The sequence below is a fragment of the Maylandia zebra genome, linkage group LG15 (genome assembly GCF_041146795.1).
Source record: "Maylandia zebra isolate NMK-2024a linkage group LG15, Mzebra_GT3a, whole genome shotgun sequence".
Lineage (NCBI taxonomy): Eukaryota > Metazoa > Chordata > Actinopteri > Cichliformes > Cichlidae > Maylandia > Maylandia zebra.
The window spans coordinates 25702876-25716543 of NC_135181.1; the positions used below are offsets into that span (position 1 = coordinate 25702876).

At 44.0% G+C, this 13668-nt stretch overlaps 1 pseudogene; it reads right to left on the bottom strand.

Annotated features, from left to right (window-relative positions):
* Positions 1 to 8769: 8769 nt before the first annotated feature.
* LOC106675672 (histone H1 pseudogene) lies at positions 8770 to 11847 on the bottom strand (annotated as a pseudogene).
* Between the last annotated feature and the right edge of the window lie 1821 nt (positions 11848 to 13668).

Sequence of the window (13668 nt, forward strand, 5' to 3'; positions counted from 1 at the left end):
AGGTAAGTCTAGAGTACTCATGCCATAGCACTTTTTCCTGAGGTGGGCATTTTTTCATACGCCAGTAGGGTGGTTTCTGACCCTTAGCTTTCCAGCCAATGACTTCTGACAGTACAGGATCTTTTTGTTGTTCACTTTTGAGATCATCTTCAGGCAGCTCAAGCACAAATGTGGATGAAACAGATAGCGCTGCACACTGCAGTCGTGGATCAGGAAAGTCATTGCATGGAATGTGTTTTTGGTCGGTACTGCAGGGACTATGGTTGGGCGGGCCTGCAGGACCTACGCACCTCTCTTCAGGTTTCAAGGTAGCAGAAGCAGTGCAGACTGGGTCCTGCTCTACGGTTTCACCAGTGACAGGGCGACGTGACAGTGCATCCGCATTGAGGTGGCGGTGGCCATCTTTATGAATCACAGTCCACTCAAAAGGATCGAGTTCAAGAGCCCAGCGAGCACGGCGACCAGTTCTATCACTGTCAATGGGTATTTTCCGAAGACCCAGGATGGGCTTGTGATCAGTGACAATAACAAATGGCTGCTTGTAGAGATAGTGACGAAAATGTCTAACTGCCCAAACAATGGCCCAGAGTTCTCGATCATAAGTCGACCACTTTCTTTCTGCCTTTGTAAGCGCATGGCTAGCATAGGCAATGACTTTCTCTTGCTGTCCCTGTTTTTGAGCTAGTACACTGCCAATAGCTGTGCTTGAAGCATCAGTATACAGAGAAAATGGCAATGTGAAGTCAGGGAATGAAACCACTGGAGGGTTTGAGAGGGCATGTTTCAGATACATGAATGCATCCTGGCACTGAGAAGTCCATTGAAAAGTTGCATGCTTTTCAGTGAGAGCATGTAGGGGGACACTGTGGTGCGCAAAGTTTTGAATGAACTTGCGATAATATGAACAAAGTCCAAGGAATGACCTTACTTCTGTCGCTGTTTGTGGAATAGGCCAGGCTTGCACACTGTTCACATTTCTGGGGTCAGGCTGGATGCCATGTTTTGATACAATGTGGCCCAGAAATTGTACCCGATCTTTGGCAAAACAGCATTTTGAGGGGTTTAGCTTCAAGCCACTTGCCTGGAATCTGCCGAATATTTCTTCCAGATGCTGGAGATGTTCTGCGAAAGAGCGGCTGTAAATGAGGACATCATCCAAATACACTAAGCAGGTTTTCCAGGGAAGGCCACGAAGTACCATCTCCATTAACCGCTGACATGTGGCTGGAGCGTTTGTGAGTCCCATGGGCATAACAGTGAAGTGGTAAAGTCCACTGCCGGTTGTGAAAGCAGTTTTCTCACGATCCTTCTCTTCCAGTTCAACCTGCCAATAGCCATGTTGAAGGTCCATTGTGGAGAACCAGGCAGAACCTGACAGAGCATCCAGTGCATCATCAACCCTTGGAAGAGGATGAGAGTCTTTGATTGTCACTGCATTGAGTTTCCTATAGTCGAGACAGAAACGCCATGTACCATTTTTCTTTCGCACCAGAACAACTGGGGCGGCCCATGGGCTGTAGCTTTCTTCGATGACACCTGCCTTTAAAAGGTTGTCAACTTGAGTCTGTATTTCAGCTCTCTGTTCAGGTGTCACTCTATAGGCTCTTTGTTTAATCGGTGTAGCATCACCTGTGTGAATATGATGCTTAATTATGCCTGTGTGACCTCTGTCTTCTGAGTGCTTACTGAAGATTCCTGAATACTTCTGGAGAAGCGATTTCAGGGACTTAACCTGGGAGTGTGACAAGTTTGTTTCATCGATTTCTACCGGCAGAGTCGAATCATACACAGGTGAAGTAGCACAACATGTCTGCTCCAGTGGGATGATATCAACAGATGAGCCTGAATGAAACTCACCAAGATGCTGTCCAGGGTACAGTTCGATTTCATCACTGGAGGGATTAAGCATTCGAACCACTGTAGTACCATTCTGAACTTCACTGAGAGTGTGAGCCACAACAATGTCACATGTCGGATTAGGGATCAAGACACCATAGTAGTCTGTTGGAACAGGAGAAGCTGGTGTGGCTGCTGACACACAGGCTGTGATCAGAGTTTCGCTCATAGCTGGAATTTTGGTTGGCGCTAACACAGAAACATTACAGCAGGCAGCCACCTCATGTCCTTTGGGCAACAGGGGAATTTTCATGTCCCACAGTTGCAGCACTTTGTTTTTGAGGTCGAGAAGAGCATGGTGCCTCTGCAGAAAATCCCAACCTAGAATGACTGGCTGGTAAGCACCTCTGAGGACTTCAAAGTCCTGCTGCCATACCTGAGTCCCAAGCCTAATACCAACGGTTAACTTGCCTAAGATTTCCAGACGTTCTCCATTGACCGAACGAGCTGGCACGGAGGATGCTACCATAGGCCGTTTTTTCAAAGCTGGATGAGAGTTTCGAAAATCTTCACTCACAAGGGAGACAAAGGAACCAGAGTCAATTAGAGCACACACTTCAATGCCCTCGACAATAGCCAAGACGTTAGAGGAGACTGATCCCTCAGATTCTGAGGGGAACTGGGGGATGTGGTTTTGGGGCCCTGATACTGTAGCTGATGTTTGCCCCTCAACAGCAGCTAATGAAAGTTTCCCTGTGGGCCGGAGGTGAAATGTGCAGGCCTTTCCGGGGACTGGAAACGAACACTGGTCCTACTGTAGGACGCAGCATCTCTAACTCTACGTGGAGCAGGACTGGGACTGCGTCGGTATCTTTTATTGTCAGGGTAATTGTACCTGGAATACTGGGGGGGCTGTTGGGAATGGTATGTGCGTTGATCGTGTTTCTCACATTTGTCCCACTCATTGAACCTCTGGGGAACAGGGGAAGAAGGACGTCCATGGTGAGACTCTGGATCACGATGATAACGCCTCTCAGGCGAGCAATAGTCTCTGGAATGTTGTCTGGCATGATAAGGCGACGGGGACGCACTGCGGGTGCTGTACTGAACATTGGAAGAGGAGGATCTATCACGACTGGAGTCCAAACGTTGGGCAAAGTAACTCTGTTTCTCCCCTAACTGCTGTACTTCATGTTTCAGGCTGGTTACAGTAAGCGTGAGCTCCTCAATCGCTTGAAGAAGTTTAGCATCAGTAGGCTGAGGACGTATCATAGCAACCTGTTCCGAAGACGGAATATGAGAGGATCCTGCAGCTGTAAGTTGCAATGCTTCCCGTGCTCTCTCACAACGGCTGGCAATGCGCAGGGCTCCGTCGAAATCCTCTGCACCCAGCTCATGAATCTTAGATTGCAAGGTGGGGTCCAACCCAGCAACAAAACGGCGAAATTTTTCACCTTCCAAGGCATTGTAGTCATAGTTAGGGAAAGCTTCAAGCACAAGACGGGTAATATCCGCGCTGTACACATCTAAACTTTCACCTGGTTTCCGGGGGCGAGCATTCACATGTGTCTGGAAGAATGGCAGAGAATATTTTGGACCGAAAACCTCTTTCAGCTTATCCTTCACTAGATCATAGTCTTTCTGGGCTGATGAAGGCAAACTGTCCCAGTACAAAAATGCAGCATCTGCTAGACGAGTAGGCAGAACAGAGGACATCACAGTTGGCAAATCTACCTCAGGTGGAGTCATAGCTTGCACTGCCACTTCAAAGCGACGAGACCAACTAGTAAAAGATTCAGTCTCATCTCCTTTAAAAACAGGTGGAAGATCTATTGTCAGGGCACTGGAAACGGTATGGTGGGCGGGAGCAGCAACAGTCCGTATTGCATCCACTGTCCTCGAATGTGGCACAGGAGAAGAGCGCAGCTCATGCACAGATTCACTCTCGTCAGCCGACATGTTCCCAACAAATATCCAGCTCAAAAAAAAAATCACAAAAATCACAAAAACAGAGATAAAAGCTGCAACAATCCTTACTATCTCCAAAAATTATTACTGTTATTATTTTCAGTTCATCAGCTGTTCACAGAGAGGGATAAATCCCAGCGGGAAAAAAAAACGATCTTATCCGCAGCTTGGGAGTAAAACTCACCAAATACACAGATCCATCAAGAAAATAAATCCCACCGCTGCCACCAGATGTAACGTGAGGGTTCACTAGATGGTTCGGAATCTCTCTGAATAATTAGAAACAGCAAGACGGAGACGGATAACTTTTTAGCAGCCTCTTTACTTTAGCACCCCGCAACAACCCACACTTCCTGTGTGCCGCCCTCATGAATACTTCACTGACCTCTCAGAAGCCAGGAAATCTTAAACTCAGATCAAAACAGGGAAAACAACCAGGTAGATATAACACATACTTATTACTGGTTTGAACATGCATGTCTAAACATTCAAACATGTAAATATCAAAACACGTAACCATCAAATAGCTACATAACTAGCTTTATAACCTTTGTAAACACCTCTTTGTATATCAAATTAGATTTAAGTTTACTTCTACACTTTACACTGGTCAGTCCCCCCGTTGACAAATGCGGCCGTTTTGTGGAGGGATTTTGGCAACACTGGCTTGCCATAACGCATCATTAAGTTGTTTGTCAGAACTGTACCATTTTGCCTGCTCGGCTGTGCTTGCTGCTTTTTGTTCATTTTTCAACACATCCAGTGGAATCTGATGTGTGTCTACTGCCATCAATGTGATGTTTGTCGTTTGCGCCGCCTGTTTTGCTGCTATGTCAGCAAAGTTATTGCCTGTAGTTATGAAAGAGCCATCAGTTTTGTGTGCTGCACATTTACACAATGCGAGTTGTTGTGGTAAATGTATTACAGTCAGTAGGCGTTGTAGCAGGCTGGCATTCTGAACCGGTTTTCCGGTTGGTCTAATCATTCCTCTGTTTTGCCAAATTTTTTGCAAAATGATGCACAGCAGAGAAAACATACTGGCTGTCTGTATAAATGTTTATTTGTTTATCTTTGTGTATTTCACATGCGCGAATCACAGCTATCAGCTCAGCGCTCTGTGCAGAATATGAAGAAGAAAGTGGTTTTGCTTCTATTATTTTACTATCTGTGGTTACTGCGTAACCTACACAATTTCGGCCTGTGCTGTAAGGTCAAATAAGTTCTTAAGTGGCTGCCCCAAAACTGTTTTGCATTATTTCTCTGTGGCCTCCTCCTACAATCTCGTGTGAAGTGACCTTCCTGTTCTAGCAGGCGTTGTCTCTATGTTATCTGCTGTTTCTGCGTGGCTGTCTGCAGCCTTGGTGTTTGTGACTTTGCTCGCCTCTCTGTTCCTGATAGCCACCTGCGAATTAGTGTTTTAGTCTATTGTCAACACGTCAGCCTTATTTTTAAGTTACAGAATGCTTCTTCTGTTTTTTTGTCTTGGTTTGGGAGAATAGATGCAACACTACATTTTCACTTAAGGCAGTTTTAAATAATTTCTAGTTTTTCAAACAAGTCATGGATCTCACACATTTCAAACTTTCAAGTTAGGGTTGTTTCCCATTTATACATATATATATTTAACTTTGCATTGCTCACAGCTCATAGCTCACAGCTCTAAACCTAGGCATTTTCCAATCATATGCCTAATCACTATGTGTCACTGTGATTCTCAAGTATTGTCACAAGTTTGTTTAAATTTGTTTCCAAAACCAACAAAATAATCAAACAAAAACAAAAACATAAACGTGTCAGGACACAAAAGAAAAAAGAAAAATGCTGCCACCCGAACAAGGCAGAAGTCTGCATATGTTGGCTTTTAATAGCATGCAGCTTGTAACATGGTAGACTAATGTGCCTGTGTTAATTCAGCTCCATATTATTGTGTCAAGTTGCACTGGGTTGTGAGTGGTTTTGTGTGTGTCACATTTTTGGTGAGCCAATGGCTGGAATGGCGTTGGACTAATTAGAGGCAAGTGTACTTGATTGCACTGATACACTGGTCTACTTATAGCCCACACTACAAACACTGCTGTGTCGTTTTGTCTCTCTGTGCAGGTATGTAATGTGATGAAATCAGATATGTTTGGGATGGATGGGTTTTGCACTATGAATTTTATATTAAGTGTGTCGTGGGACTAATAAAGGTTATCTTATCTTGTCTTTCTGTGCAGTCCAGGGCCTATTATATGCCACAGCCTAAAGGCAGCAGAGTTGCAGAGGCTTGAGTCACCACTGACTATATGCTTGCAGGGTGGTGGGTCTCCAAGGACAACTTCTAACCCTGTTAAAGGCAACATGTGGAGTGTAACTTGGCCGTGTGGCATAGCTGGCTCTGGCCTTGGGACTGTGTGTTTTTATACAATTCATAAGTGGGACACTGGACTGTTTTATCTTTTATCTCTTGATATATTTTTCGTCAATAAATTATCTGATAGGTTTGTAGCATAAACCTATTCGCTGGAACGTTAAGACAATATAATTACACTGCAAGCAAGACACAAGTAGGCAAACTTCTTCATGGTACTCGTGCACGGGAGAGAACCGGACAACCGCTTGACTCCAATTGGTCTCGTCCGTCCTCCCGTAACACTGTCTTTTTATTGAGGTTACATGAATATGCATAGGTTCATTAACATACGACATCTACATACAAACAAAGAGTACCTTGCCTGTGTGTGTGTGTGTGTGTGTGTGTGTGTGTGTGTGTGTGTGTTGTGTGTGTGTGTTGCTGATCAAAGGGTCAAACATCCTTGGTCAGGAAGAGGGTAGACTAGACCCCCCCCCCCGGTGAGGAAGTCCAGCAGTTCATCTAAACAGAAAAGCACTTAGACTAGAACAGACGTAGCTACGTTAATCCTACCATAAAACAATTAAAACAAGATGCGACCTCTTCCCGTGCTCCCAGGATGTAGGTGTGCATTCTAGTGTGGAATGCACACCAAGCCTCTGTAGCCTGTTAAAGATCACACAACTTATCACTACACAATTGATTATACACCTCTAAGCATCTATGGTTAAATATTTCTAAGCATAAATGACAATCAACAATACAAACTCTAACATTCCCCCGTTTTTGACCTTTATGCTAGAAAGTTCCCAGTTATGCATACCTCATGTCTGACAGTTTCAATGTAAACATTTTTTTTACTCAGCATATGTCAAATCACCCTAAATTACTGTAACAGGTACACAGTTTAATAAATGTATTAGCAGTTACCCCATTCATTGAGCTCATCTCATGGCAAACTGCATCTTACGAGCAACCAAAGAAATTGTTAATTTAATAGTGAAACTAAGAAAGTAACATTTTCAAAAACATCTCAGCTTGGTGGTGCTTCCTCCGGGTGTGCAAATCACATGTCTCTCTGCAGAGTGGTTTGAGTTCTGCAGGGCGTCATGAATGTCTCTTCTAGTTGTTTCGTTGTCCATAGGACCAGAGTCCAAATGTATGTAGAATAAACATTCAAACATACCAGTTAGTTTTGTGGTTCGTCAACATGGGTCTCAGCTATTTCCAAAGCTGCAGACCTCTCAGCACTCTAGTTTTATGGCCTCTTACCAGCCCCCATCACCTGACTTCAGACCTTCGTCTTGTGAGGGGGATATTTATGACTCCTTAATTGTCCACGCTCTGCAGAGAAACACCTCTGTGGAAAGGGTGCTGGGTTCAGTTGTCTTACTGCTGTTATGATCCCAGCAGCCTTCAGAGTGTCATCGTATGCACAGTATAGTGGCACAGCATTAGGTGATGTTCATAGGAAACTGCTGTCATCACCACCATAGCTTCTGGTTCCTGTGCTTTTCACAGAATCATGATGTCATCCTCGAACTGCTTCTACGCTGTCGATGGAGCTTGGCACGCTCCCCTCATCCCACGAGTTTTCATGTTCCAACGCTGCTGAAGGTTTAAGGCAGAGCACGTCGTACACCTTAGTTGTCTTCCTCAGCGTCAATATTGAATCTTTCATTTTATTTAAAATCTCCTGGAAGCTCAGTAGCACAGCTCTCTGTGTGATGTCTGCTGTGCTGAAGATGATCTCTGATCCTCCTGAAGCCTCTCTCCTGGCCTCAGCTCCCATCTTGTGGACGATCCTCTCCTCTATTTTGCAGGCAGTTTCATGGTCCTTGCTGTGGCTCCAAGGTCTGATCTCATGATGGGCCCCAACCAGCTTGACCTTTGACCTCAACCACTGCCTGGCTGTCGGCTATGCCTGGAATGGTTCACGCTTCTCACTGGGCCTCTGAAGATTTCTCAGGAGATTACTGCTGCACCTGTATTTCCTTGCTAAGAAGAAAAACTTCTATTTGGAGAGCATGTCAACAATCATCAAACCACATTCTTTAGTTCAGTGAACTTCACTTATAGGCCATCAAAGCCTCATCTGAACATGGATGCACCACTTGCATAGGTTTAATACTTGTAAATAAACAGCTAATCACACAAATCACTGCAACAATAATAGTAAACATTGTTTAATGTTAATCCTTGCACTCCACCTCTTGACGCATGGACATTCCCATGCGTCAACTCACCAAACCTGGATCCCTGTCTTAAAGAAAAAGATTAGCTAGATCATGTCCCAGGCAACATCAGGGCACCTCCTCCGGAGTAGCTCCGTAACCCTGCAATAAAAGATGTTAGCGTGTGTTGCATATTAAGTTTGCTTAACACCTGGCTCTCCCAGGAGCCTGCATACACACCATCACGGCCTGGAAAGCAAAATCTGGAAGTGAAATCAAACTTCATACCTGTAAACAATTGTATCATAAGAGTAATAAGCATTCAACATCAGCAAGACAAGTGTCATGTGCAGGTTTTCTCAAATCAGTAACTACAACTATTACCCTAATTCACCTCAGACATGGATTATCCCATGTACTCTGTTAACATTAATGTAATCAGTGACTTCTCTTAAGCAAAGTCACTCCACTCATATATTATTATTATGGGTTCAAAAGTGGCCAGCAAATGAGCCCATAATAAACTATTCCATAAATACCGTAATCTCTTATTTGTTGTACTCATGTCACTTGTCCGCTTCAGCTGAATCTACTACAGCATTCTCAAAGAAACAAACATTAGCAATACACATTGACTGTGGTCAGACGGAGGTCAGACACAGGTCAACGGATTCTAGAGGTGCCATAAAACACCATAAAGTTAACACTCGCTGTGGAAACAGTAACACTGGTCTCATCACAGTATGTCTCAAACTATATTAATTTCTCCATCAACATATAGCCTGTAACTACAGTTTTCTTCACACATAAACCCAGAAATCTTGTAGTAGAGAAACATTAGCCAGTATTCCTATAAATCACATGATCAAACACATGAAGAACCGTAATGCTGTAAAAACGAAAATGCAAATGTTAGCGCTTGCGCAGGCGTATGCATACTTTGTCACAGTTATCTCTGTGAGCACACAAGCTAGTGAATGACACACACATAGTAAATTCACAGACACAGAAAATGGCATTTAAAATGTTAAATCATCACGCAACCTCGAGTGTTGCTGTCATCTTTCTGCTTCTGTAAAGGGAAGCACACACAGACTCATCTGCACCCCTGCCAGGCGGGGGTCAACTTCACACAGTCGTGTTACATCAGTAAAGTCTTGTCAGCTTTTGTCAGCTTTTACCAGTCAGTCAGTTTGTTTTCCTTTCACTCACTCATTCATGCATTCATTCTTTCTTTCTTTGCTGATAGTGGAACCTATCGTCGCATTTAGTTTCCACTCTCAGCAAAATGACGTCATTTCAAAAAGAAAAAGAAGAACTTTAGTTTGGATTACATCGCTGAATCCTTTTGGACTGGGACTGTCATTTAATAATTGTCCCAAATAAGTGGCTTTCTCCAGAGTCCATTTAAATGTGGAGAACTCACTTGGCACAATTTTCTCGACGACGTGTAGCGCTTTTAATTCCCGACGTGCAGATCTGCTTAAAGAACAGAGATTATCGAACAAAACTTTCAGTGCACTGTGAAAGTATCAAAATAAAAAGGCCTTGCTAAGTCATGACACAAACTCCTCATCAACTTCACAACAGGAGAAGAATCATCAGCTAGATTCACTCCAAACCAACCATCAGCTGCACCACTCACAACATAACCCTAATGTCTTCTTTAACTTATGAGTTTAATCACCAGGTCTGTGTTCTTCACTCATTTAGGCCACAGATCTATTTTATTCAATTTTCCTTTTCCATTCATCATAAAACATGTGACATGCTGTCATGCACTTCACAAAACAGTCTGTTCTGACGTATTCAGAGTTGTGTATCTAAATACAGGATTCACTCGCACATCAAAGCAGGAAACTCAGTGTTTTAGAGTCTCCACTCAACACACAACAACTCCAACACATCTCATTCACTCATACTAGAATTCAGTCACCTTTCATTAATCTAAAACCGATCAACTAATTTGCATATCAGCTATTAACCCACTAAGTTGACAGGACGACAGAAAAGCATGTTCAAAATAGTATCACAAAAGACAATTTCCCTCATACAGTAAATCACTTGTGCTGCATTAATCAAGCAGGAAGCTTCTCCCAATTTACTATATTAACAACTAAATTTATTGTCTGATCACTGGTTGGTCAAACCAGGATCTTTTTTCCCACAAAAGTTAAACTGTTGTCCTGCAACCTGGAGAGTCAAATTTTTTTTTTTATTGGATAAATTCAGTATTTGAGAACAAGTGTCTGCTAAATTGACACTATTTTAACACTGATGAAAGATAACAAGCTAATTTTCATTGCATGGGTGTTTGTGCCTTTCCTACACATTTCTCTGCTATTATTTAATCATTTCTTAACTAATGTGCTATGAGTCCTCATGAGTCATTTTGTGTTTGGAATTGTTAGTAGGGTTAATGCATGTTCTGCTTGTGTGTGTGTGATTTTGTATATGTTTCTATTTTCGCAATGTTTCAGACTCCGTCTCAATTTTCCAACTTAAGCAGTCAGTTTTCTTTTCCCCAGGTTTGCTAACCCAAATTTTGATTTCCCACATCAAATAATTCCTATGTGTTCTCACCTAGTCTTCTCACTCTGTTGTCCTCTCCCACTTCAACAGTCCAACAGCCGGCAGTTCTCCTTCAGCTTTGTCCTGTGTCCCACTGTCTCTTCTTGCCATTTTACTCCACAGGTGGCAAATGTCAAACTCCAACTGTTCATTTCTCCTCAAACGTTTTCTTCACATGCACAGTGAAGTCACAGCCACTCTCACTATTGTCCTCTGATGCGGTTGACTTCGTGCTAGTGGCTGAAGTGCTGCTGCTGCTGCCTTCCTGGGCGACTTCTTAGCAGCTGCTGCCGGTTTCTTGGCTTTGGCCGCGGCGGGCGTCTTAGCTTTGGTCTCAGTAACCCTGTTCATCTTGAAGGATCCGGAGGCCCCGGTGCCCTTGGTCTGCACCAGAGTGCCCTTCGCCACCAGACTCTTGATGGCGGTCTTGACACGGGCCTTGTTCTTGTCCACATCGTAGCCTCCAGCAGCCAGAGCCTTCTTGAGAGCGGCCACGGCTTTCACAATCAGCTCGCCCACGCTGAGGCCGACCTTCTTGGGCTTGGAAGTCATCGTCTTCTTCTTCTTGGCCTGAACCTCGGCGCAGGGCGTGTTTATGATGGAGCCTTTCCCACCACAGCGCTGGCACGTTGAACGCATCATGAAGGGTCCATTTCTTTCATGTCGCTAGCCGCATGTGGCTTGCCCGAGTCACTCAGTCCTTTTTGAGCATTTCAACATGCTGCCGCCGCAGAACCTGGCCTCAGATCCAGCAAGCTTAGCGCGCTGATCTCCAAAAAAGTCCCGAAAGCCAGAAAGACGTCAAATAAGTGTCTCGTGCTGAGAACTCAAACAAAAACTCTTCTTCACGCCGCCATCTTGCTCGCCCTTCCGTGGAATTCATCCAATCAGACAGGAAGATGGGTTTGCTTTCTTCTTCTGCTGCTGTTTATCCACATTGCTGCTGCTTGTTGGGACTTTTTTGCTGAGGACTTGATGCTGTCTCTTTATCATGTTATTGCTTTGGAGCTGCATTCCTTGTCTTCAGGGAGGGGTGAGAGCTTGCTTGCTTGTGAGGTTGAGAGACACATACACATTGCGCTTTAAATAAGTCAGCCAGAAACTTGGCCTGCATGTTTCCAATGATGTTAAACTATAACTTTCTTCCGACTGCTGCATGTGGAAAATTGATTCAGGTCTGCTTTTCACCTGAAAGTGACAAACTAAGACATTTCATTATTATCATCACTGCTTAATCAACACACATCTCTCTCTCTCTCTGTGTTTTTGTGAACAGTCTTTTCTTAAAAGCAGAAAATGAAATTGTAGTTGTTTTTGGCTGATCAACACAAAACCTTTTTCCTATGATTTTTTTTTTCATCTACAATATAAATTCTTTCTCTTTTTCACTCTTTTTTTTTTCTTTTTTTTTCGTTACAATAGCTGGTGACCTGCAGAATCACCGCTCTCACTCACAATCAAAGGCAATTACTTTTACACAGCGCACAAAAACACTGTGACGTCAGACACATTCACACTCACTTTGTCATCTGCAAAAATAAATCACATGGCTGGAGATATGTGCCATGGTGATCCATAGGCATGATCACACATTTATTTAATTATTTCCAACCCAACAAAACAAATAAACAAAAACATGATGCTGATGCTATGAACACTCCACACACAAGAGTCAAGATTCAGGAAAACTGCTCATGGAAACGCTGCACACTCCAGTTATCACAGTTAACATAGTGCTGTTTCCCTCTCTTAGAGTAGTTCTCAGACAGCTCTCGATCTGATAATGTGTAGCCTGCTCATCAGCTCAGAAGAGAAAAAAAACTGCAACGCAACATCACACAGTAGTTGCTCTGCCCACAGCGGCAAGGTCTTACACTTTCATATTCAATTCAGCTTCTCCATCATGTGCTTTTAGATGTTTCATACAGGGTTGAGCATATTAGTTGTTTTCACAGATGTGCTCTATATCTCAACAATGGCTCATAATAAGACGACAGTCTTCCACACAGGTCAAGTGCCTCTATGCACTTCATTAGTTTAAATATTTATCTATATCACTTCACCTCACATGTCATTGTACTGAATTTAAGCAACCACAAGCTTAATGTAGATTACTTTTAACAACTATCCACCTCAATTACGTCCATGGTCTGGCACACAGGCTGTTAACATTTTGTGTCAGGAAGGGGTGGGGGGAAAGCCACCCACCAGAGCACAGCTGCTGATGTGGCTGGCCTTTTCCACACACTCTTGGTTGCTTAGGAAACCCATGATAACAACAACAGTCGGTGTCACAGACCACATGTTCTGCTCCGCACACACCCACACAACAACAACAGCGACGACGACAACAACGAAAACAACACAAAATAGGCCTATCGTCCAGCACAGTCTGGACCCCGCGGAACTTCTCAACGCCCCACAAAGTGGCGGAGAACTCACCTCTAGCCACACAAAGTAGCGAGGAACCCGGGTATCGCTCCACAAAGTAGCGAACTTCTCAACGCCTCACACAGTGGCGGAGACTGCACAACCACACGGTTATAGAGTCGGGCTCTTCTCAACGCCTCACACAGTGGCGGAGACTGCACAACGACACGGTTATAGAGTCGGCCTCTTCTCAACGCCTCACACAGTGGCGGAGACTGCACAACGACACGGTTATAGAGTCGGCCTCTTCTCAACGCCTCACACAGTGGCGGAGACTGCACAACGACACGGTTATAGAGTCGGCCTCTTCTCAACGCCTCACACAGTGGCGGAGACTGCACAACGACACGGTTATAG